Source organism: Phascolarctos cinereus, unplaced genomic scaffold, assembly GCF_003287225.1.
Source record: "Phascolarctos cinereus isolate Bilbo 61053 unplaced genomic scaffold, phaCin_HiC Scaffold_5;HRSCAF=322, whole genome shotgun sequence".
In the NCBI taxonomy this organism is placed as follows: domain Eukaryota; kingdom Metazoa; phylum Chordata; class Mammalia; order Diprotodontia; family Phascolarctidae; genus Phascolarctos; species Phascolarctos cinereus.
The window spans coordinates 134035448-134060688 of NW_027555958.1; the positions used below are offsets into that span (position 1 = coordinate 134035448).

The 25241-nt window shown below is 37.8% G+C and overlaps 1 protein-coding gene and 1 pseudogene across 1 annotated transcript in view; one reads left to right on the plus strand and one right to left on the minus strand.

Moving 5' to 3' along the window:
• Positions 1-25241, minus strand: part of NKAIN2 (sodium/potassium transporting ATPase interacting 2) — a 1318805-nt gene that overhangs the window by 846476 nt on the left and 447088 nt on the right. The gene's annotated exons all lie outside the window — the stretch shown is intronic.
• LOC144457944 (cytosolic arginine sensor for mTORC1 subunit 1 pseudogene) lies at positions 14969-15905 on the plus strand (annotated as a pseudogene).

Sequence of the window (25241 nt, forward strand, 5' to 3'; positions counted from 1 at the left end):
TTAATTCCTTTGCAGACACAACATGGTCAGAAATACCAACCTATTCTTGAAATTCCAAGTATGATTACCCTGACAGTAGCTTTCCTGGTCAGTGGCATGTGACCTATTTCAGGTAATTAGTTCCCCAGCCACCCTGTCAGTCTGTACAGAGTTATGGCTAGCCTATATGGCAATAATAACTCAAACTGACAAAGATATAATATGATCTTATGCATTATTATTAAAAAATTTAAATGTTCAATTTGCACAAAGATGATAAGCAGGGACAGATAATAATTAGATCCTGCCTCAAACTCTTCACCCCTTATTCATATGTAATGACAAGTAATTTGGCAGTGAAGCAACATAAATGCTTGCTTTTTCTGTGAGCACCATATGGGTTTTGAATTCTCAAAACAGAATGGTGAGGAGTGTCTCTCCAAGGTCACATGTGCTTCAATAAACATTGTACTGCAGTATCTCAGGGGCCTGAATACAAGAGGCCATCTAAAATAATTTTTTTGAAAAAATGAATTTATAAGTGAAACACTAACATCAAAAAGGGGGTTCAGTATAGCCAGCTGGAGTATATATTTGACAAGAACCATCTTTGTAGATCTCTTTGGGGATGTCTTACAAAATAGGGTCATTAAACACCAGGAAACAAAATGAATTTAATCTATATTCCCTCTCCACCTCCTGGAAGCTAGTTCAGTGGACTGGAAGAAAAGGTGTTTCCCTTTCATCAACATTCTATTTTCCATCATCCTAGCTTTTCTACAAACCATCCCCTACCCATTTGCATTTAGGTAGGATAATGGGTATAGAGCAATAAGGGACATCAAAGAACATCTAGTCCAACCTCATCAATTTGCAGCTGAGGATTATGAGGTTTAGGGAAATTAAATACCTTATCCAAAGTTAGACTGGCAGTTAGCAGCAAAGGTAGTTTTTGGACTAAAGTTCTCTGATTTTAATGCCAGCACTCATTCTCTTACCATGATAGCCCTCTGGCCTGGCTGGAAAAGTGAACTTAGTTTTCTATAAACACTAGAAATGTTTCTCTACATTTGAGCAGATAGTCCAAGCCACGGAGAAAGAATCTAGCATCCAATACTCTGCTTCCAAATTTCTTAGACTTAAGGTAATGGGGGCTTTGTGACTTTTACACTACAAATGTGACTTTTATAAACATTTGATAAACATTTCAAGGCTATAAACACCCTTTTCTGATGCCAGAAACTACTCAGTTGGCTTCAATGACTTTGTTCTCTAATATGTATCACACACACACACACACACACACACACACACACACACACACACACACACAGAGGAATTGTAAGTATAGGAATGTGATCCCCGTTCTTTGAAATGAAAGGATTTATTACAAATCCAGTGCTTCAAACTGACTGTAATACAGACAAAGGAAGAATAAAAATGATGAGAATAAAAGTGTTTAGCATGAAACTCACTTTTGAACTTTTACACCATGGAACAATTGTCTAAAAAGAACACCACTCTCTTATACTGACTATCCTTTTCGATGTGTCAAAGGACAACCGAATCAATGTCTTAAAATTGGTATTTAGCTCTAGGCTGTCTAGGATATGATTTAATTTATGCTTGTATCAACCTAAGTACATTCAAAGGAATAAAATATATAATGCTCTGCAGAGGCAGTATGAAATCCAAACCTGTTTAAAATAGTAAAGTGTTGCCTGTTTTCATGGAACAGAAATATCCTCATTTGGTCACAGAGTATAAAACCAGTAGCCAAGAAGGCATATGTCCAAATATTTTGGAGCTCCTCAGCTTGAGATTTCTTCGGGAATTCTCTAATAAAGTTTTTAGAAGTGTGTGTGTATGTGTGTGTGTGTGTGTGTGTGTGTGTGTGTGTGTGTGTGTGTGTGTGTGTGTGTATTTGTAGAGGCAGTGTAGAATAGTGAATGGAGAGGTGACGTAGAGCTAGGAAAACCTAGGTTTAAGTGTTTCTTCTGACAAATACTGCTTGTATGATTCTGGACTCATCATTTAAGTCCTCAGTACTTTAATGTTCTCCAAGCCTATAAACTGCAGAGAAGGTACTCACCTGCCTTAGAAATTTTTCATTTGGGAAGTTCCTGATAATATATCAATGAAACTACAGGATGAAACCCAGTATATGTATCTACATAAAGATACATACATACATACATACATACATACATACATATACATATAGTTTCTAACGCATGCACACAGACTTATGTGCACATAATGCACATATATGTTTCTCATAAGACAGACAAGTATATCAGCAATCGCATTTCCCAGATTTGAATGACTTGCAGTTACTAACCAGTTCCTAATCTATCGTTAGCCACTCGGTAACTAATCAATTTGAACCATGGGTTGCTAACAGGTTAATTCAATTAAAAATGATTGAATAGGTCACCCTATAGCCACAGGGAATAGTTCAACTACTCTCTTTGAAATTTCAGACTTACATCTCTCACTTGTAAATGGAGAACCACCAATCACCTTCCTTTATTGAAAGGACTCCACAAAACCAGAGGTCTTTATTACTATGTTCTTTCCCAAAGTGGGGGGAAGTGTGGGGAATGGGGTATGGGGGAAGCTAGGTGGCACAGTGGATAGAGTGCTGGGCCTGGAGTCAGGAGGACCTGAGTTCAAAGCTGACCTCAGACACAGATAAGTTTTGTGACCATGGGCAAGTCACTTAACTTGGTTTGTCTCAGTTTCCTCATCTATAAAATGAGCTGGAAAAGGAAATGCCAAACCACTGCAATGTTTGTTTGCCAAGAAAACCCTGAATAAGGCCAGGAAGACTCACACATAGCTTCATTGACTTCACAATATAACTTTTCTAAATGATGTATTTTTATTTGCATTTTTCTTTAATTTATATATATATATACACATAGGTGTGTATACATACATACATGTATGTATGTATACGTATACATATACACACACATATATGCATATATACACACACATACATACACACATACATACACACATATATATACATACATATATATGTGTGTGTGTGTGTATATATATATATATATATATATATATATATATATATATATATATTTCTGTTATCTTTGCTACTCTTTTAGACTTCCAAGATAACAATAGCTTAAAATATGCGAAGAATATTTCTCATAGTGCCCCTGGGAAGTAGGTGGGTAAGTGCTATGTCCATTTTACAGAGAAAGAAATTGAGGTTCAGAGAAATATAATTTTCCCAAGGACCCACATTTAATAAGGAGCAGAGTTGGACCATTACCTACAAACTCCAATTTGAATGTTTTTTTTTTCATTATGCCACATTGTTGTTCAATCTTTTTAGTCATGTCCAAGTCTTTGTGACCACATTTGGGGTTTTCTTTGCAAAAATACTGTAGTGGTTTACCATTTCCTCCCCCAGCTCATTTTACAGATAAGGAGCTGAGGCAAACAAGGTTAAGTGATTTGACAAAGGTCACACAGCTAATAAGTATCTAAGGCCAGATTTGAAATCAGTTGTTCCTGACTCTATCCACTGTGCTACATAGTTACCCTCCCTATGCTAAGCTGCCTCCAAATATCTTCAAAAATGAACCTGCAAATTACATGTCCTGAAACCTTATCGATGTTAATGATATAGAGCTGAACTTCGTTCTCCCACTGCATCTCCCACTCAAGACAAGTTATGTCTTGGAATCTGATGGCTCTGAAAGAGACAGTGAGGCTGATGACTTTGCACAGCTCAGCCTCACTTAACTCCAATTCACTTGCAAGTCAGGACATCACCATCCTGATGTCATTGGTTCTCTTTGAGAACAAAGGACCAACAACAATCCCTAACGTTATAGATCAGTACAAATTTGCCCCACTTGACAAATGATGCCAGGAAGGAAGTAAACAAATATATGTGTTACATTGTGCAATAGAAACTGTTATCTTCATGAAATCATAACAGTTTGAAGGAATCACATTAGGCTTCTTCTGCCCTGGGGCCTCATTCTGATTGGTCAGTGCTTCTTCTAGACCACTAGAAAGCTCCTGCCATGCTTTACTTCACTACTTTCTCTCAGACAATCTTTTTGACAGCCTAATTTTGGGCTCCCATTCTTCTCTCTTCCTCCTCCTTTCTGCGACCTCCTCTTGACCTCCAGTCTTTGGACTATGATCAAATAAAATCTCTATTGAAAGACATATCCCAATCTATTCTCCTATGGCCCAACTCACCATCTCAGTAGCTTTCTGAACAAAAGTGTCTCTCCCACACCACCACTCCCCAACATGCATTGTCTCCTCATTTAGAATGTATGCTCCTTGAGGTCAGAAATTCTCTACTTCCATATCTGTATCTTCGGCGCTTACCACATTATTTGGATAAGTTCTCAGTAAATGTTTTTCTCCTTTATATCCTTCATTCTTTCCTAGTCAGTATCTTCTCATAAGAACCCAAAAAGATTTAAAAAATATCAGGCCAAGTAAAACCAACCATGTAGTCTCACACAACAGAGATGGCTGTCACCACAAAGACATCAAGAGAGAGGAGAAAAATAGGCAGTGGCAAAGGAAGCATTGGAACAGTTAACTATGCTCTTTTGAGTTTCCAACACCATTCAATCAATCAATAAACATTTTTTATTTATTAAGCATGTCCTATGTGACAGGCACAGTGATTGGTCCCAAAGATAGTAAGCTAAAAATGAAACAGCCCCTGCTCTCAAGAAGTTTACATTCTATTTGGAGGAAAGAGTGTAGTACATGAGTACATACATATATATATATATAAACACAAGGTCATGTGTTAGGTTGGGAGGTGAGAGGGAGACAGTTAACCTAGGGCTATGAAGACCAGTGTTAGGCATTCCTACAATGCTGGTAATTGTTCTGGTTTGATAAGATATATTACTAGCTTTATTATTTGGTAAGAAAGATTACTAGCTATTATCACAGAACAGGAAATGTACTTAATTTCATAGGCTTCAAGCTTGTACACAATCACATGCTATGGGGAGGTCTTTTCTCACAGTGACTTGGATCCTCCACTTTTCCAATCCCAAATGGCCTCATGTGTGTGGAATCTGTGTGACTTCCTCAAAATCTGTTTGCTTTGTATTGACTCTGGGAAGATGTGTCCTGTCTTTGTTTTCTCAGAAGAGTAGGGGTCCTTGGGTAGGAGTCCTGCTAACCTATATTTATTTCTATCTGGGTACTGGATAGAAAAAACCAGGAAAATGGACTATCAGTATTGGTGACTACTGGTGAGAAATGTCTTGGAATTAGAAGATCTGGACTCTTTCATAAGAGTAAAGTTCTGAGACCTTCCCTTGTCTCAAGGGATAATACCTGTAGACAACACTAATTTATTCGAGTTAGCACTTTAGGAATCATTATCATTTGTAGTCCTTTATTGCCAATTGCTTTTCATAGTATCATAGATTTAGAAGTAGAAGGAACTTTAGATGTTTTCTAGTTCAATCCTTTTATTTCATAGATAAAGAAAGTGAGATCCAAAGACATTATGTAACTAACTTACCTATGATCACACTTGTAGAAATGGCAGTCATGGTTGGAACTTAAACCCTCTGACTCAAGAGCCAGTGCCCTTAGTAAAAAGAAACTATCCAGCATGGTCTGATTTCTAGCTATATACAAATACATATCTAACCTTCTTGATATCTTCTCATGCATAGCTTAAGTCATTTCCCCCCTCTCCCAAAATAGGGAAATTGCATTTATCCTTGCCAAAGGTCATCTTACTCAACACTGGCCATGTTTTTAAACTTGTCAACAATAAGTTGAGGTTTAGTTTGACTGAAGATACCAGCCACCTCATGTAATTTATGACATTGGCAAAAATGAAATGATTCTACAATTCAAATCAAAGATGGGTGTTAAGATTGAGGTTATGGCTATGAATGCCTTTATGCAATGTATGGTCAAGCACATTCTTCACCATTCCTGTGCCAGTACTTTGAGCCTACATGAAGAAATAAGTAAGGCATCAGGCTTTATCAATTCCATGTTTTATGACTTCATAAAAGTTTGCTAACTTTTTAAATAGACAAAATTTTGAAGAAATTTTATAGCAATATGTTCATGTTTATTAATTCATCCGTCCATATAAAATATGTTTATTATCAGCTATGTGTGAAAGGCATCATCAGGCTTGACAAGTTGGAGGTCTAGGTTCATGTTTGTCCAAAAGTTAAGAATAGGAAAAGAAAAGTTAAAATTCAAGGTTTAATTAGTTGTAAATTGCCCTTATATTTTTGATAACAGGTTTTATCAGCTTTCCTGTAATACACAGAAATATCACTGGGACTGATGAAAAGCCAAAACCCTCACTAATCCAATATTTTTTATTGTCTTTTAAGGATAAATGGTGAAGAAATTATGAGTAAAGTGTTTTAGGTATTAAAGAAAGGTCAAATATGAAGTCACTGATAATTCTTTTGGACCTCTAGGGAGACAGTAGGCAGGATTTTGTTAATTTTATTACATGTTTCTAGTTTTTAAACTGTCTTTTTTACATGGAAACTCCCATGAGGTTTTCATTTAATAACCTCAGGCAAAATATATTTTTACAATAAACCTGAAATTTTACTTCAGAGATGATGACTATCATTAAAATGTAGACTCTTTGAGTGTTTTTAAATGTGTGAGTGATCACACACACACACACACACACACACACACACACACACACACTATATCTTCAATCCATAGATGTTATAGGCCAGACCTGAAGATAATGCCATTACTTTCCTTGTGACAAACGACCACATATCTACCTTTTAAATAAAATCCTCCCTACAAACAGCTATCTAACTGAGCTTCCTTAGGGTAAGTGAGATATATGCATAACATGTACTTCAAATAAACATTTAATTCCTGTAAAAATGGATATTATATTCTGGGCCCAGCTTAATGTTTCTTATGTGGCGATGTAGTTGTTCCAGAAAAGGACTGAGTGTATTTACTGGTAGAATTACTCATGTTCTCTCAATAGCTTGCAATAGAGAAAGTGCTTTTGGGAACTATTGGGTCTTGGCATCGGTTGGCAAGTTTCATTCAGAATAGATGACTGCTATTAGTGCTCAGTGTGCAAGAAAGAGATTGCTGTATTGTGCTGAAGTGGTTTTTTTTTTTCCTAGTCTACAGATCTGTCCCTTTTTCACTGCAGGTCCACCTTGGCCATCTGTACAGATTTCCCACTAGGTATATTATGTTGAAATAAGACTTACTTCCTGACTGTATACTGATAGGATGTACAAGCTGATCTTTAATCTTTCCCCCCACTCTCCATAAGCTTTATTGTTGTAGTTAGGACAGACATTACTTCCAGTTCCCTACTCTCACAATGGATCCCACAGGGGAAGAGCAATGGAAGGGAATGGCAAATATGGGCCCTTCATCAAACATGGAATGAATAGGTTTAACCCTTTCCAATGAGAATCAAATTAGGTAATGTGTGTAAAGCACTATGCAAACCTTAAAGAGCTACACAAGTGTTAGATATTATTATTAATGACAATTGTGAATGTAAGTTGGTGTTTTGAAGCTTCTAAATATTTCTATTATTCCTTGTTTACCCAGACAACATGCATTCTCTCTCTCTCTCTCTCTCTCTCTCTCTCTCTCTCTCTCTCTCTCTCTCTCTCTCTCTCTCTCCTCTTTCTCTCTCTCTCTCGGTTAGGCAATGGGGTTAAGTTACTTTCCCAGAGTCATACAGCTAGTGAATGTTATGTGTCTGAGTTCGGATTTGAACGCAGGTCCTCCTAAATCCAGAGCCAGTGCTCTATCCATTGTGCCACCTAGCTGCCCCAATATGCCCTTCTCTTATAACAGTCATAGCAGCCTATCAATATTTATATTACTGAAATAATTTCTCAGCCAGCATTCAACAAATTTAATTAAATAAGCTTACTATTATGCATTTGTCAAGTAAGCACTATGTGCAGAGAACTGAATTTGAAGCCAAATACAAAGATGAAAAAGACACAATACTTGCCCACAAAGAGCTTACATTCTTCTTCATCATTTCCTCTTCTTTTTCTTCTTTAGATTTTAAAGTTTACAAAGTGCTTTATATGAACTATCTAACTTGAGATTCACAACAAGCCTATGAGAAAGGAACCACAGATTTTATTACTTATTTTGACAAATGAGGAAACTGGGACTTAGGTTAGAAAACTTGCCTGTGGTCAAAGAGTTATTAAATTTCAGAGTCAAATTTAAATTCAGATCTTCTTGATTGAGTTCAGACCTCTATCTTTACTCCACACTGAAGTACATGTAACAGAAGATAGTGGAACTAGAGCAGAGGAAAAACCTAGATGAAGAACACTGAGAAATTTAAGGACGCGGATGATTCTTTCCTCTGATGGGACAAGGAATCAGGGAAGGTTATTCAAAAGAGGTGACACCAACTCTTGTCATGCTTTGCCATTTTGATACAGATTATGTGAGGTTCAGTTCACTATCCAGCTCTGATATGATTCAATAACTTCTCAAAACCACTATCTCCTGCAAATTACCTCAGCCTGTACTTGACTTTTTTGATAACATGCCATCCAAGTAGACAAGTTAAGTACTGGCACATAGAGGGCACTTAAAAAACAGGTGAGTTAGAAGGAAATATTATAGCCTCACGCCTCCTTTGGGCAGCTAGGTGATACAATTGATAAAGCATATCTCACCACAGACCCTTACTAGTTGTATGACACGAGGCAAGTCAGTTAACCCTGTTTATTTCAGTTTCCTCATCTGTAGAATGAGCTGGAGAAGGAAATGCCAAACCACTCCAGAATCTGCCAAGAAAACCCCAAGTGGGGTCATGGATAGACGCAACTGAAACCACTCAACAACAAAAACACCCCTCCATTTGGTTGGCTGTAATGGATCTGATGTTGACTGAGGTGGTTAATCTTTCATCCCAGCATAATAAAGTGAAAAGGTCTTGGTGGCATTTAGCAATGGATGAATAGCACAATACCAAAACAGGTGGCTCCCAGCCTTGGCTATCATGGTACTTTTACAGCTAAAATATCAAGCAGAGCTCTCAGCAAGTTGATACATGGAAGCAAAGGGCATATTAATCTGGACACCATAACATAACAAAGATAATAATCGTGAAGGATTATTGCGAAGCAGCTATTGGATAATTAAAATACACACAAATGTTGACAACAGAAAATGGCCAAATGCAGTTAGGAGCAGATTGTTTATTAGGGAGATACAAGTAATAATTACAGAAGGGTAGATTGGAGGTGTGGCTTAAAGTATAGAAAAACCTAGAAGTTGTATTCATAGCCAAGAAATATCCTTGGAATAATCCTAAGAGATTCAAGAATTCATGAAGTAAAAAACAAAACCAAAAATCCTTAGACCATCAAAATATAAGGAATTAAGCTCTTGATGCATTTCACTTACCCTCGTGTTTGTAAGAAATTGACAATGGACCTGCCCCTTGGTATGAATGCTTTAACATGCAGATTTATGTTTCACAGAAGAGGAAAGATCAAATTTAATATGACCTGGAAAATAATATGACCTGGTACAAATACCTGAGCTGACCCTGGAATTTGATTTTTCAAAGTCAACAAAATTCAAGCTAGCAACCTAGTACTCAATGCTAGCCACAGTAGATTTAAATTATAGAAGATTTTGGCTGACTGGAAGGCAGGCAGAGAGGGAGGAAGACATGAAGGAAGGGAGGAAAGAGGGAGGGAAAGAGAGAATTACTGAGTCTTTGAAGGTGTCAAAGAGTTATAAGACTGATGACGGTTAATGGAACTTCTTACTTTGCTAAATACAGCCACTAGGTACATGAATTTGTGAAGCTTATAAGTGCCATAAGGTATTTTATTATATAGTAAGTATAATATTGTTAATTATATATTAATTATATTCATATGGTATGCATTTATCATCTATACCATGTAATTATTGCTAAATGATTCCTATAAATCTATATGTTACTTGTTAATAGAAAGAATTTGCATAAAAATTTTAATCTGCTTTATAGTAGGCCTTGAGAACTTTGAAGAGAAAGGTATTTTAATGGAAGCAGATTTTAGCATATATGCAGATTTAGAAAAAGTAGAAACAATAAGAAAGAGAAAGCAAGGGATAGTGGTACTTAGCTGTGTATTCAAAAATTGTTTCAGAAATGAAACAATAAAAAAGAATCCAATTTCAATGCACTGGAGATCTGGGAGAGCAATGTAGCTCAGACCAATGGTCCTGCTCCCAGTCCAGCCCTTACAGACATCATGGAAAGAGGCAAGTCCTGCGTTGGGGCCAGCCAGCCAGCCAACCAGCCACACCATGCCATGCCATCCCATCCCCATCTCTTCCCAATTAACTGTCACCCATAGGGCAAGGAAATCAGCCTAGCTAAAACAGCAAGGTACCCTGAATGAGAGAGGAAACAGAACATTCTAGGCAAGCCAAACCACTATCATCATCATTATCCTCACTTTAACTGCCATCTTCCCTCAGATACTAATGAAGAGAGGCAAAGTATCTGAACCCAAGAGCCTTTGAGATGTCAGTGCTTCCAGCCCAGTGCCCTCAGCCATCATTCTGGAAAGCAATCCCTACGGATATTATATTCACAACTACTGAAGACCCAGATATCCTGCAGGCATTACATTCACAGCTACTGGAGACTAGAAAAGAAAGTTCCTGCTACCAAAGTCCTTGGCACTTTCAAATAATTCAACATCAGGAACTGTAATCATTTTATTAGTGGAAATGACATTAAAGAAGAGGTATTAATGTCTATTTTGCTGCTGTACCCTAAGGACCATTGGACTCACAGCTTAAACCTTCCACATGAGTCGTCTCTCCTAATAAAAAGTGATCTTGACAGCAGAGACTGTCTTTTTCTAATTGTATCCTCAGCACTTAGGTAGTTAGTGTTTAATAAATGCTTAATTACTTAATTTATCTTGGAATGCACATTTTCTCATACTTTAATTATATTTATATCTTTTTGTCATTCAGTTTCTTCAAGAAGGAGCCATAATAACATGTATTATTTCTTTTTATTTTTTTCCTCTGAATTTTAATGTATATTCCTCCCAGACACAAATTTTAACAGGGATATTAGGTTGAAGCCCTGAAAAGACTCATTTTTATTTACTATTCAATGTATTGTCCACATAGAGTCAGCTCCATTAAAATGACAACACATTGCAATATAAATGTGTCCTATGATTTTATCAGCATGGAGAAATCCTTCAATGCTGTATGATGGCAACTCATATGTAACTTATGATTTAATGAGTGTCTTGAATCATTGAACAGCTAAGTGACTTGCTCAGGGTCACACAAACCATATGTATTCATGGCAGGACTAAAACTCAGATTTGCCTTACTCCGAGGCTAAATCGTCTACTAATACACTATTCATCAAGAGTTTTTTAAAAATGGGGAGATGGATGAGTAGCTAGGGGAATGTCACCAATATAAGCTTAGTTTATTTTTGTCCTCTCTCCAAACTAAATTACACAGTGGATTTTCTGCTTTTATATTTTCTGAAAATCTGAATGTCTTCCTTATGTATTCCTTCTTCTCTCCAATCTATTATTTACTCTAATATTAAGTTTCACTTTGAAAAGGAAAACTGAAGGCCAATAATTTCTATAGCTCTAGTCATTTCTCAAATAGTGAGGTTAGGGGTTAACTAAACACAAATGGAGAGTTTATATAATGGTATTACAGGAGCTTCAGGGAATAATAAGCTGTGAACTACTAACAATAAATGAATGCCATGTTCTTTTTTAAAATTTTTATTTAAAGTTTTGAGCTCCAAATTCTGTCCCTCCCTCCTTCCCCTTTACGTCTCCCTCACATGGTAAGAAATCAGATATAGGTTAAGCATGTGCAATTATGTATAACATTTCAATATTAGTCATTTTGTACAAGAAGGCTCAAATAAAAAAAAGGAAAATAGCATGCTTCAGTATGTAAATAATAGATCAGAGAGAAGAAAATAAATAAGGAAGATTAATTGTTCTTTAAATGTTTGATAGAATTCACTTATGAATCCATCTGTTCCTGGGAATTTTTTCTTAGGAAGTTCATTGATGGCTTGTTCAATTTCTTTTTCTAAGATTGGGTTATTTAAGTATGCTACTTCTTGTTCTATTAATCTGTGTAATTAATATTTTAGTAGATATTCATCTATTTCATTCAGATTTTCAAATTTATTGGCATATAATTGGGCAAAATAGTTTCTAACAATTGTCTTATTCTTCATTGGTGGTGAATTCAGCCCTTTCATTTTCATACTAGTAATTTGGTTTTCTTCTTTCCTTTTAAAATCAAATTAACAAATGGTTTATCTATTTTACCATTTTTTTAAAACCAGCCTATAGTTTTATTTATTAGCTCAACAGTTCTCTTACTTTGAGTTTTATTAATCTCTCCTTTGATTTTCAGGATTTCTAATTTGGCATTTAATGGGGGATTTTTAATTTATTCTTGTTATAATTTTTCTTTTATTTGCATGCCCAATTCATTGCATGTAAGCAATTAGAGATATACATTTTCCCCAAATACCACTTTGACTGCATCTCATAAATTCTGGTATGTTGTCTTATTTTTGTAATTTTCTTTAATGAAATTACCATTTGTGCTTTGACCCATTTACTTTTTCAGATGATATAAATTCCCAGTTAATTTTTAATCTCTCTTTCCATTGTCCATTATTGAATGTATTTTTTGTCTGAAAAGGATATATTTACTATTTTTGCTTTTCTGCATTTGGTTGTGAGATTTTTCTGTCCTCATACATGGTCAATTGTTGTATAGGTGCCATGTACTGATAAAAAGGTATACTCCTTTCAATTTCCATTCAATATTCTCCAGGGATCGATCATACCTAACTTTTCCTGAATTTTATTCATCTCCTTAATGCCTATCTTTTTTATTTTTAGTTAGATTGACCTAGCTCTGAGAGGGGGAAGTTGAGGTCCTCCACTAGTTTAGTTTTATTATCTATTTCCTCTTGTAACTCAACCTCTCCTTCAAAAATTTAAATCCCATACCCTTTGGTGCATATTTAGCATTTATATAACTTCATTGTCTATGGTACCTTTCAGCAAGACATAGTTTCCTTCCTTATCCCTTTTAATTAGATCTATTTTTGCTTTTGCTTTGTCTGAGGTCATGGTTGCTACCCCTGCTTTCTTTTCTTCAGCTGAAATGTAATAAATTTTGTTCCAGCCTCTTACCCTTACCCTATGTGCATATCTCTGCTTCCAGTGTATTTCTTGTAAACAACATATTAGGATCCTTGTTTTTAATCCATTCTGCTATCTGCTTCCATTTAATGGGTAAGTTCTTCTCATTCACATTTGTAGTTATGATAGCTAACTGTATATTTTCCTCCATGCTATTTTCCCCTCATTTATGCCCCTCTCTCTGTCATCCCCCCATTTGCCTCCTCAAGTATTCTACTTCTGGTCATTGCCCTCCCCAATCTACCTTCCCTTTTTCAGTACCTCCTCCTCCTCTTCTTATCTCTGTCCCTTTTTACTTCTTTAGAGGGTAAGATAGATTTATATATCCAATCGTGTATGTTATTCCTTCTTTGAGCTTTGCTCACCCCTCATCCCATCTTCTCCTCCATTATAATGGCTCTTTCATGGCTCTTTCATGTGGGATAATTTACCCCATTTAATTCCCCTCCTCCGTCTTCCAGTGCAACTTTGTTTCTCACCCTTTTATTTTTTTTCAGGAGAGAGGTTTCATCCCATCAAAGTTAACTTATATCCACACCCTCTATCTATATATATTCCTAATTGCTCTCATAGTAATAAAGTTAAGAGTTAGACATATTATCAAGCCATAGAGAAATATAAACTGTTTAATTTTGTTGGATTTCTTATATTTTCTCTTTCTTGTTTCTTTTTTACCTTTTTATATTTCCCTTTAGTCTTGTATTTGGATGTCAAATTTTTTGTTCAACTCTAGTCTTTTAATTAAGAATATTTGAAAGTCCTCTATTTTGTTAAATGCCCATTTTCTCCCTGAAATATTATATTCAATTTTGCTGGGTTGGTGATTCTTGGTCATAATCCTAACTCCTTTGCCTTTCTGTACATCATATTCCAAGCCCTGCAATTCTTTATTGTGCAAGCTGCTAAATACTGTGCAATTCTGACTGTAGCTCCATGATACTTGAATTGTTTACTTTTAACTACTTGAAATATTTTCTCCTTGATCTGTGAGCTCTGGAATTTGGCTATGATGTTTCTGAGAGTTTTCATTTTGGTACCTCTTCTAGGTAGTTCTTGGTGGATTCTTTCAATTTCTATTTTGCCCTCTGGTTCTAATATATCAGAGCAGCTTTCTTTGCTAATTTCTTGAAATATGTTGTCTAGGCTCTTTTTGTTTTTTTAAATCATGGCTTTCAAGTAGTCCAATAATACTTATATTATCGCTTGGATCTGTTTTCTAGATCAGTTGTTTTCCAATGAGAAATTTCACATTTTCTTTTTTTTTTTTAACTTTTTTTGCTAATGTATTTTGGCGTCTCATAGAGTCATTAGTTCCCACTTGTTCAATTCCAATTTTTAAGGAATTATTTTCTTCAGTGAGCTTTTGTAACTTCTTTTTCATTTGGTCAATTGTATTGTTTAGGGATTTATTTTCCCCAATAAATTTTTGAATATCTTTTCTCATGCTATTGACTCTCTTTTCATTATTCTCTTTTCATTATTCTCTTGCGTTACTCTCATTTCTTTTCCCAATTTTTCTTCTACTTCTCTAATTTGCTTTTTAAAATCGTTTTTAGAAGCCGCAGCTGCAGGAGGAGGAGGAGGAGCCAGGGACTGGCGCTGGCTGGGCAGCTGTGGCGCCCGGTAGCAGCAGCAGCAGCCGCCTCTGTGGCCCCTTGCTCCTGCTCCTCCTCTTCCTCCTCCTCCTGGCTCGGGGGATCGGGATCGGAGAGCTTGGCCTGATGGAGCTGCACATTCTGGAGCACCGGGTCCGGGTGCTGAGCATCTTGCGCCCGGGCCTCTGGCTCTATACGCACCCACTTGCCAAGCTGCTCTTCCTGCGGCGGCTGAGCCGTGCAAGTTTTTCAGCCTGACATAAACCCCAGAAGAGTACACTCTAATGCTGAATGAACAAAGATACAAAGAGCTGCCCTCGTCAGAGTTCTTGCAGGTGGCCGAGGCTCTATCTAACAGCAGCTCAGCCACCAATTTTCAGTCTGTTGGAGTCACCAAGATTGCACAGTCGTGGCTGAGCACCACTTCTCGGTGCTCATGTTGTCCACATCCTGGTCCGGGAGCAGGACCTGCCTGAGGTGATCCATACTCTGTCCCAGGAATTTGCCACCTACCAGGAGGTCGATGGAGAGCCTGTGGCCGTGGCCTGTGATGATGCCAACAACGGCTTCCACAAAGCCAAACTGAGCCCTAGTCCCACTGTGCACCCCATCCAGAGCCCCCCAGAATAGATTCTGCATCCTCGTGCTGGACCCCGACACCCTCCCTGCCATTGCCAGCACGCTCATGGATGTCCTCTTCTCCCACAGTGCTTCAAAGGAGTGGGCTTCTGATAACCCGGACCTTGACTCCATGCCCTTCTTTGCCTACTCCCTGATTGAGGGCTACACCTCTATTGTCATGGTTGCAGAGATAGAGAAGTTCCCCAGTGACCTGTTGCTCACTAGCTCCTGCGGAGAACTCTGGAGAATGGTTTGAATCGGGGGCCAGCCCCTGGGCTTCGATAAGTGTGGGAGTGTGGCCCAGATCGCGGGACCCCTGGCCGCTGAAGACATCTCTGCCTACTACATCAGTACCTTCAATTTTGACCACATCCTGGTACCTGAGGATGGCACTGCCAGTGTCATTGAGGTCCTTCAGAATCATCAGGAGAGCTGCTGGTAGTGACTGGATCAGGAACATATATCCCTGTGGCTCAGGCTGGCGGACACTCCCCTGCCATTGTCCTCTTCTTTTGTGGCATTCTGGTGTCTCCAAAGGCTAAACCAAAGCTTTGCTCTGTGGCAATGGGGGCTGGTCAGGTGCCCCCTCTGTTAGGTGTTTGTAAGGGGGACATCCCCTGGGCCCACCTTTCACTATGATTTTTAAGTAGTTGGTTTTCTGGTCCTGTTGCATGAGCAGGTGCCCAGGGGTAGGAGACTGGACACCCCAGGGGCTAGGCGTAGGAAGGGAGATAATCTCAAGTCTTCTCTCCCATGCTTTGGAACCTAGATTGTTTTCTTGGCCTCCTCTTGAAGTTGGCCCTGCTCTAAGGCCGGGCCCCAGTAGGTAGGGGTTAGGGAGGGCCCTCACTCTAGGCCAAAGCTGGCTCCCTTCAGTCCTTGTTCCCCATGTTCTCCCCTGGAGGGCAGGAAAGCTAAGAGGCCTGGCTTCTACCACACAAAACACTCATGTGTGCCTTATCCATGAAGCTGTGTGGGCACACTGTGTGCCCACAAAGTGGAATCATGGTGCTGTGGAAGACTTCACTTAGGAAGCCTCAAGCCTTGACACTCCCCTGCCCCAGCCCATGGTAAATGTCTTTGCACATGCTCCCTCCATGTGGGGCTGGGGGCTCCCTGGGAGGGAGATCCCTCTCTCTGCAGAGGACTGGTCCTCACACCCTTCCTCTCCTAGGGGACAGCCCGTGATCACTGTCCCATCTTTGGGGAGAAGCCTCCTGTTTTAAAGAAATCTCATTGCCAATAAAGCACTTTGCAATCCCTGGGGGAAAAAAATAAAATCTTTTTTTTAAGCTTTCCCAGGAATTCTTTTTGGGTCTGAAACCAAATTATATTTTTCTTTGAGACTTTACACACAGCCATTTTGACATTGTCCTCTTCTAAGTTTATGCCTTGATCCTCCCTATTGCCATAGTATCTTTCTATATAGCCAATATCTTTGTCTTTTTCTTTTCTGCTTATTTTTTTCTGCCTTTTTTGTGACTTGGTATTTTTATATGAGAGTTGGACTCAGGTCTAGCACTGTTTCAATTTTTGTGCTGGGGCTCTGGGTCTTACTTCTGGCCTTCACTGGATTTCACTGGGTTTCAGGGCTTGGCTGTTTGCTTTCACTAGAGGGTAGGCTACCCTTCTGGCTCATAATTTGGGGGGGGACCTCCCCATTGACCTCTCCCGGTATGGAGGTTAGCTACCAGCCTGCGCCAAGGGTGGGGCCTTTCTGCTGGGTTGCTATTGTAACAGAATCTTTCCTGTGGCTGGCCCTGGTGGAGGTATTTTGTTGCTGGTCTGCCCCAGGGGTCCTGCTGGTGGGATGCTATGGAAAGAGGGTCTCTCTACTGGCAAGCCGCAGGGAAGGGGTCTCACTGTTGGCCAGCCCTGGGGTGGGTCTTCACTACTGGTCAACAATGGGGTCAAGGCCTTGCAGGTGGCTTGTGCTGGGTGTGGGTTGCTGGGGTGGGGCTTGTTACATTGCACAGACTGCTCATTTGCCTATGCTTGTTTGCTGGATGGTGGGGCTTCCCTGCTGGGTTGACCTAGGCTTAGAGCCTTGCTGCAGGCTCCCTGCTGTGTTGCCGGATGCTGCTGCTGCTGCTTCTGCTCTTGGGCCTCACTCTCTCCCACCCCAGCGAGACAGACCTTTCCTGCTATGCTCCTGGATCAATTGTGAGGCAGTTTTCTAGTTGTCTGAAGGGGAATTTGGGACGGCTTCAGAGGGCTCTTTTCTCATTCTGCCATCTTGGCACTGGAAGCTGATGAATGCCATGTTAAGTAATGTAGATGTAATGAGCTCAATATGTTACAATTTCAAAGTACTTTTCTAGATCATTCAATTCTCAAAATATAATTTTTTTCTTCCATGGGGGGGAAATAAATTTTCATTCTTTTAGGTCTATGAGGACCTCTAAGCACAAGAATGGACTATTTAGAGATCAATTCTATAGAACAGAAAATAGAAGCATGAGGACACCTCAGAAAAAGAATCCCAAAATATGAAACAATTATATTTTTTGATTCCATAATTGCTTAACATCTATTAATCTCAATGAAAATTATATATCCTTGGAGAGAAGAAAATCCCTCTGACCCTGCCCCACCTCATTCCCATAGGTATTTAAAAACAGAAAATAGAAATCAGAAAGGTAATCATTAAGCCACTTAGAGTGCAAAGAATATACATTATCAATAATGAGGAAGATGAGACACTAATAGAAAAAAAAATGCCAACAAGCTCATCCAGTGATATGTCAGAAATTCTTGGTTCTTCAAATACAAAACTCAATTACTAGATAATTTAGCTCTCAAGTTTGAACAATACAAGCCAAAGTAATTGTGAAGATAAGGTGCCCAGAGGCAGCTAAGTGGCACAGTAGATAGAGCACTGGGCTTGGAATTCAAATCCTGTCTCAGACACTTACTAGCTCTGTGACCTTGGGCAAGTCACTTAACCCTGTCTGCCTCAGTTCCTCATCTGTAAAATGAGCTAGAGAAGGAAATGGCAAACCACTCCAGTATTTCTGCCAAGAAAATCCCAAGTGGGGTCATGAAGAGTTGGATATGACTAACTTATCTAACAACATGTCCAAGCTCTAAATAAGAGAACAGTATTATACAACTACTCTCCGGAGTTAGCTTCCTGTCATGCAAAGAGTGAGACATAAATTTTATCACACACACACACACAACACAAATCTTTATTGCTTTGAACAAAATGAAGTTATAGAGAGCTAGAGCAATTTGAGGAAATAAAAACTTAGTTTAGGGAAATAATGATCATTGATGTTTATGTAAGGTAACATGGTAAAGTGAAAAGAACTCTGGACTTACATTTAGTTCAAAGATATGAATTTAAAAAAAAAAAAACTTAAGAACTCTACCTTATCTGTAGCTTTATAGCCCTCACAGGACCTAGGACAGTGTTCTATACATAGTACCAACTGAATATTTAATAAACTCTTGTGGTTCTGGAGTAATAGCTCTAGTTTTTACTAGCTATGTGACCCCAAACAGGTAACTTGAGCTCTCTGAAGCATTCTTGCCTCATCTGTAAGACAATGGTAGTGCCTTAACAAAGGGTTGTTGTAAGAAATCACTTTGTAAACTATAAAGTCCCACATAATGAGTTATTGTTATATGAAATGTATGTACACAGGATGCCATAATAAATAAGTGCCTCTATAACGAGCAAAAAGGCCACCAGGAGAATAGATTTTTTTGAAGAGTCCATTGCATTAACAATGTCCTTTTTCAAATTCTATTCATATTTTAGGTTTAAAATATGAAGGCAACTGTTCGTTACTACCTCCCTAATCAATTTCCCATCATTTAGTATCACTGTTGTCCCAGCTGGTTCTATTACCAATGAGTTAACAAAGTGTTACAAGATGGTCTCTTGAGGTCCAAAGGCTGTGCCCCAGAGTTATCAGCCAGAAAACTAGCAATAGCAGACGGAAAAGGAACTTGAGTATGCAGACGTTGCAGGCATAGAAACCTGTGCCAGGTTTCAACGTTGCCAGACAAAAGTGAAAACTAAGAGTGTATACAGGATGGAATGTTACGTTACATTCTATATCCATACAGGTCTTAGGACAAGGGCACACAACACAAAGGCTGAGGAGTCAAGGGCCAATTAAAACCAGAAGTAGAGTTCTCACTGATCAACAATTTTGAACCTGCTATGATGCAATTAACTTTTCTATTTCTCAAAGGGGAAATGCTATCTAGTAGTGAAACCCACACAAACTCTTGACAGTTCCTTACAGTCACAATCTGGAAGAAGTTTTTGTTTCTTAATTTGTGCATTCCCCTTTGTCTTCTGTATCCAGGCATTTGTTATCAGGTCTAATTGCTTCCATCACATTCATATTTCAATCCATTTGAGGGGGAGTCTCTACTCTCAAAGCTATAGAGTAAGATACTCATCTTCTTTATGCCCAATTCATATTCTACAAATGGCACTTTTACTAGGTCGCATAAAACACCCCAATTCCCATGACTCCCAATTTCATAATTCATCAAATCTAAGCTAGTGACCATGAGTTTAAAAAAAAATCTGTATTTGTTATAGTTCTAACAATAACTATTCCTATGAAAAACAGTATTACTTGCCTCAATATAGAAGCCCCAGTGTTCTCTGCATCCACCTGTCTATTCTTTATCTTTATAGATTCATTGTGTTGAACAATCTATTTCCTTCCATCTACTAAGGCCCTTCCTATTATTCCTTAAAGTTCTGCTTAAAACTCATGCCCTCTATGAAGCTTTCACTGGTTAAGCTGAGTTTCATTTCCATAGCACAGCCCATTAACCCCCTAATGGCCACCACATGTTCCTCCATCAGCACTGCTGTTCTCTATGCATCTAATTACAATCTCTCTATAAATTTCGGTAGGGTGGGTAAGTTTATATTGTTTTCCTGTTTAGATTGTAGGTTTTGTGTAGGCAAACACCAGAATCACAGAGCCTTAAACTTGGAAAGGATCTCAGAGATCATCTACTCCAACTCTTATATTTTATAAACAAGGAAACTGCTGCCCATAGGAGTGAAGGATAAATGAACCAGGGTCACATAGTAAATGGTAGAGTCAAGACTTTGGACTTAGGTTTTCTAAGTCCATTGTACACAAATTGAATGATTTCCCTCTCTATAATAGGACTTCTCAAGCATCAATTGTTTTAGAACACAGTGTCGTACACTGAGGAGGCACTCAATCAATGTTACTTGATAAAGATTATATATTTAATGTTAAGCAAAGCATATAATAATTTTATGATAGCACGGGAGGAACTGCGGTATAATGAAATGTATAGTGCAAACTGAGGGAGAAGACTTAGATTCAAAGCCCACATTTGCCATTTTTTATTTATATAACCTGGCATGATTCACTTCACTATTGTGACTCTCAGTTTTCTTACCTGTAAAATATGCCCAACATACCTATCTTGGAGGCTTATTTAGAAGCCCAAATAAAACAACAAATGTTAAATGATGTGTAATTGCAAAGTGCCACATAAATGCCTGTTATGTCACTTATGAAAATCCTAAAATTTAGATGGTTAGAGGAAACTGCATTTACTTTAAACCATGCAGATGAGTGCAGCAATCTCATCTTTTCATAAGGCATATGTAGTAAAATAAATGAAGTAAATATTCTTTACTACTTATTTGTACTGAGAACAAATGATTATAGGGCTTGGTGAGTGACTTCCTGCAAAGCTGAGTTATAGAAGAGTCCTGGATATCCATGACTAATGAGGCATGTCTTCAATTGAGTTTCCAGCCTCATCATTCAAATGAGATTCATCATCAAAACAAGCATTTTATATTTGTTCAAACTTAGTTGAAAACAAGAGGATGACTAATTTTCTAAGACAACCTTGAAAAATTAAATCTCCCCAATGATACACTTTTAGGCTGTTAGCTGGTTGCTGACAGGATCATAAATGTCTAAATCTACAGTGTAATCTCAGCTGTATAATCAGTTCATTTTAATCTCTTCAACATGACACATGGCTTTCTTGGACCCAGAGCTTTGTATGTATCCCCAAGGAAGTCAAAGACAGAAAGAAGGTCCCTTGCATAACAAAATATTTAAAATAACTTTTTTGTGGCAGTAAAACAATTGCTATCAATTGGGGATTGGTTATCCAAATTGTGGTACATGAATTAGTGCGACAGTACAGTATTGTAGAAAATGCTGAGTATGCAGAATTCAAAGAAGTTAGAAAGACCGAACTGATGGAGAGTGAACAAAGTAGAACCATAGGAACACAAGCAAATGACTACAATATAAACAGAACAAAACCCAGCAAAACTGAACTAATTGTTGTGCAATTATAGTGATCAAGCTTGTCCACAGAGAAGAGGTGAGAAAATAAAATGTTCTCCCTTAAATGAAGATTGTTTATGAGTCAAAGGCTTATGAACAAAAACAATTTATATATTTTATTGCTGGTTGGTCATGCTGAAATGCTTTTATTCTCTTTTAAAAAATTATTAAAGGGGGCAGCTAGGTGGCGCAGTAGATAGAGCACTGGCCCTGGATTCAGGAGGACCTGAGTTCAAATCCCAACTTAGACACATAACACTTACTAGCTGTGTGACTCTGGGCAAGTCACTTAACCCCCATTGCCCAACCAAAAAAATAATATTCAAGAGATGTCTCATGGAGAAGGGGAGAACTGTAGAAGGAAATTAGTAATAAGAATATCCAGAAAAACTGGAGTACCTATGTGTAGGAGGTATCAATCCATGCTATGTTAGGGAAAGAAGTATTTAGCCAAAGTAAATTTGTCTAAGAGGAAAAACTTTAATATGTAGAAAATTCCATACCTTGATATCGAACTGAGACTCACCTATAGTCTAACTAAGCATTCTATCATTTCAAAACATCTTACATTGGAAAGACAATATAGTGTAATAATAGATAGAGAACTGACCTCAGAACTAGATAGACCCAAGAACTACTTCTGATGGATGCTGGCTCTGTGTTTCTGGGCAAGTCACCTAACTCCTTAGTGCTCTAGGCAATTCCCTCAAATTGCAGAAAAGGTATCACTCTATATTGGTATCAATGTAAGCAAATATCCAGTTCTTCTCCTTATCCCTGTCTGATAGTTTTATTGGTGACATAGACTGATAGATTAAAAGAACTAGTTTATAAAAATAAATTAACATTCATTAGCACCAAACAGGCATCCACCAAAAATATTGTTAGGTTGTTTGTCATATTTGATTCTTTGTGACCGCATTTGGGGTTTTCTTGGCAAAGACAATGCAGTGATTTGCCATTTCCTTCTCTAGCTCATTTTACAGATAAAGAACTGAGTCAAACAGTGTTAAGTGACTTGCCCAGGATCACACATCTGATAAGAGTCTGATAGATTTAAACTCAGGAAGATGTCTTCCTGATTCCCAGTCCAGTGCTCTATCCACTCCACGACCTAGTTACTCCACTCTGAATAGTCTGTACTCCAGTCAAACGTTGTACCTCATTCACCCCACTTCACTCTAAGTCAGTCAGTCAACATATATTTATTTGGCCTTTACTATGTGCCAGGCACAAGCTTATTAGTGGTGAAAAAAGAAAGGCATATGCACACCCTGCTCTCATAGTGTTTACATTAAAATTCAAATGACTATGTACATACAAGAAAGGATGGAAAGCAATTAGAGAGGGAAGGCACTAGCAGAAGGGAAAAACCCTCTTGTGTATATGATTTGTTCTCATTGTTCCTTGTGCTTTGAACCCACACCTATTCAAATGATACCTCCAGGCACTCTCCCCATTCCATGATTACCTCTCCCTCAAAGGATTTCTCATAGTAGTTTGTGTATAACCCTCTTATGCCAATGTTGTTTATTATTTTGTGGTATATGTATCTTCTATCAATAAACTACAGCAGAAGTATAATTAACACATACTACACAGTTATGAACACCAACCGGACCCCCTCCCCACCCTCCTCCCTCGCTTTCTCTTTCCTTCATTTTCTTTCCTTCTTCCTCTCCCCTTTCTCTTTCCATTCCTTCTTGCCTCACTCCCACTACATTTCTATTTGGCTGTTTCAATAGCACTTTCCATCTTTCTGAAAGAAAACTATGGCATAGTGGAAAGAGTATAGACCCAGATTTGAAATCCAAATGTATCAACCATTACTTCTACAGGCATTCATAATTCATTTACCTTTGCTAAGCCTCAGTTTCCTCATTTGTATAACGGAATTAATATTTGTGCTACTTATCTCAGAAGGCTGTTGTATGAAATAAGCACTTTATTAATATGGAAACACAGCATGCACATGACATGTTGATGTAAAAATGATCACATTGTGACTTGGGATACTATAGTATGGTGTTGGGTAAATCCCTAATAAAATTATTGAAGATAAAAAAGAATATTGCATAACATTTTTAACAGATGACTATAATAAAGGAACAACTTTGTGTTTGCTCAGCTGGAGGTAATCTCATCTATTACCACTGGCGCTTAAGATACTTAGAATTGACAAGTCATCAAATAGAACATGCTAAAGGATAGGATGACTTAGCTGCAGGTGATGATTCAAACTAAGTAATACCTTCAATTTGTAATGATGTATATAAATGAAATGAAGGATATTTAGTGACATGATGGAATGGATGACAGCATGCACACCATCTGTTATATTCATGAATCTATAGAATGATTTCATGATAGTGGCTCTAGTGATTATAAAGTCACGGTAGCAAAAGTGCAAAGAATAGGATAAAGGGAAGTCAATGGTAATAAATGCTAGAGCCACCTAACTTTAAATCTGAAGTCCTTCCATAGGAGGGATCACCTTTTGTTTTATTAGCAAAAACTCTCATTAGGAAACAATAATTACTAGACCCTGTAGTAAAGTCTAATACATCTAGAACAGGCAAACATACTAAAACCAATGAAAGCTGCTAAAATGTGTGCATGCATGTATAAATATATATGTTTAAATTTATTAAGTATATTAATTTATATATAATTTGTATATACACACACACACACACGTGTGTGTGTGTGTAGGGGTGTGTGTGTATACATACACATACATATCTAAATTTACTCTTTATTATCATTGAAAATTAGGATAAAGTGTGGGTAGCTTAAGAATATATTTTTCCTTCTCTTTTTCACTTCCATGCTTTTAAGCCAATATGACTAAATGAGCTTATGATACTTTGCCTCTCATCATGGTGGAGAGGGAGAAACTAGGATAAATGAATATCATTTTATACAAAATACATCTCTATTAAACTGTGTGACTGTTATTCACAATAAATAATAGATTTATCATTTTGTAATTCTGCCTATTTTAGCTGATTCAGATCCCATTAACAATTTCCCATTAATATTGCTTCATAACTGGAAATACTATCAATGTATATAAATGTCATTGAATATGTAAGTGATTAATTGAACTAACCACATTAAAAAAGGAAATAGAGAAGACACCAGCATAGAACAAAAGCAGTACATAATAAGCACTTGTTTCTTTTGCAAGCTCCAAAAAAGAATATCTTTTTGTATCCTTTATCTCTCCTAATTCCTAGCACAGCAATTTACACCATAGTAGGTGCTTGATAAATATTTGCTCAATTGAATTAATGTAAAGATGTTTTAATCTCTCAAAACTGAAAGAAAAACTAATTTAATGAAATTATTTAAGCAATTATAACATTCAATACTTTGTAAGAGGAAGGAAAAGTTGAAACATTGCACAGTGATTGAGCATATTATAACAATAAGGAGGCAACATGCCCAAA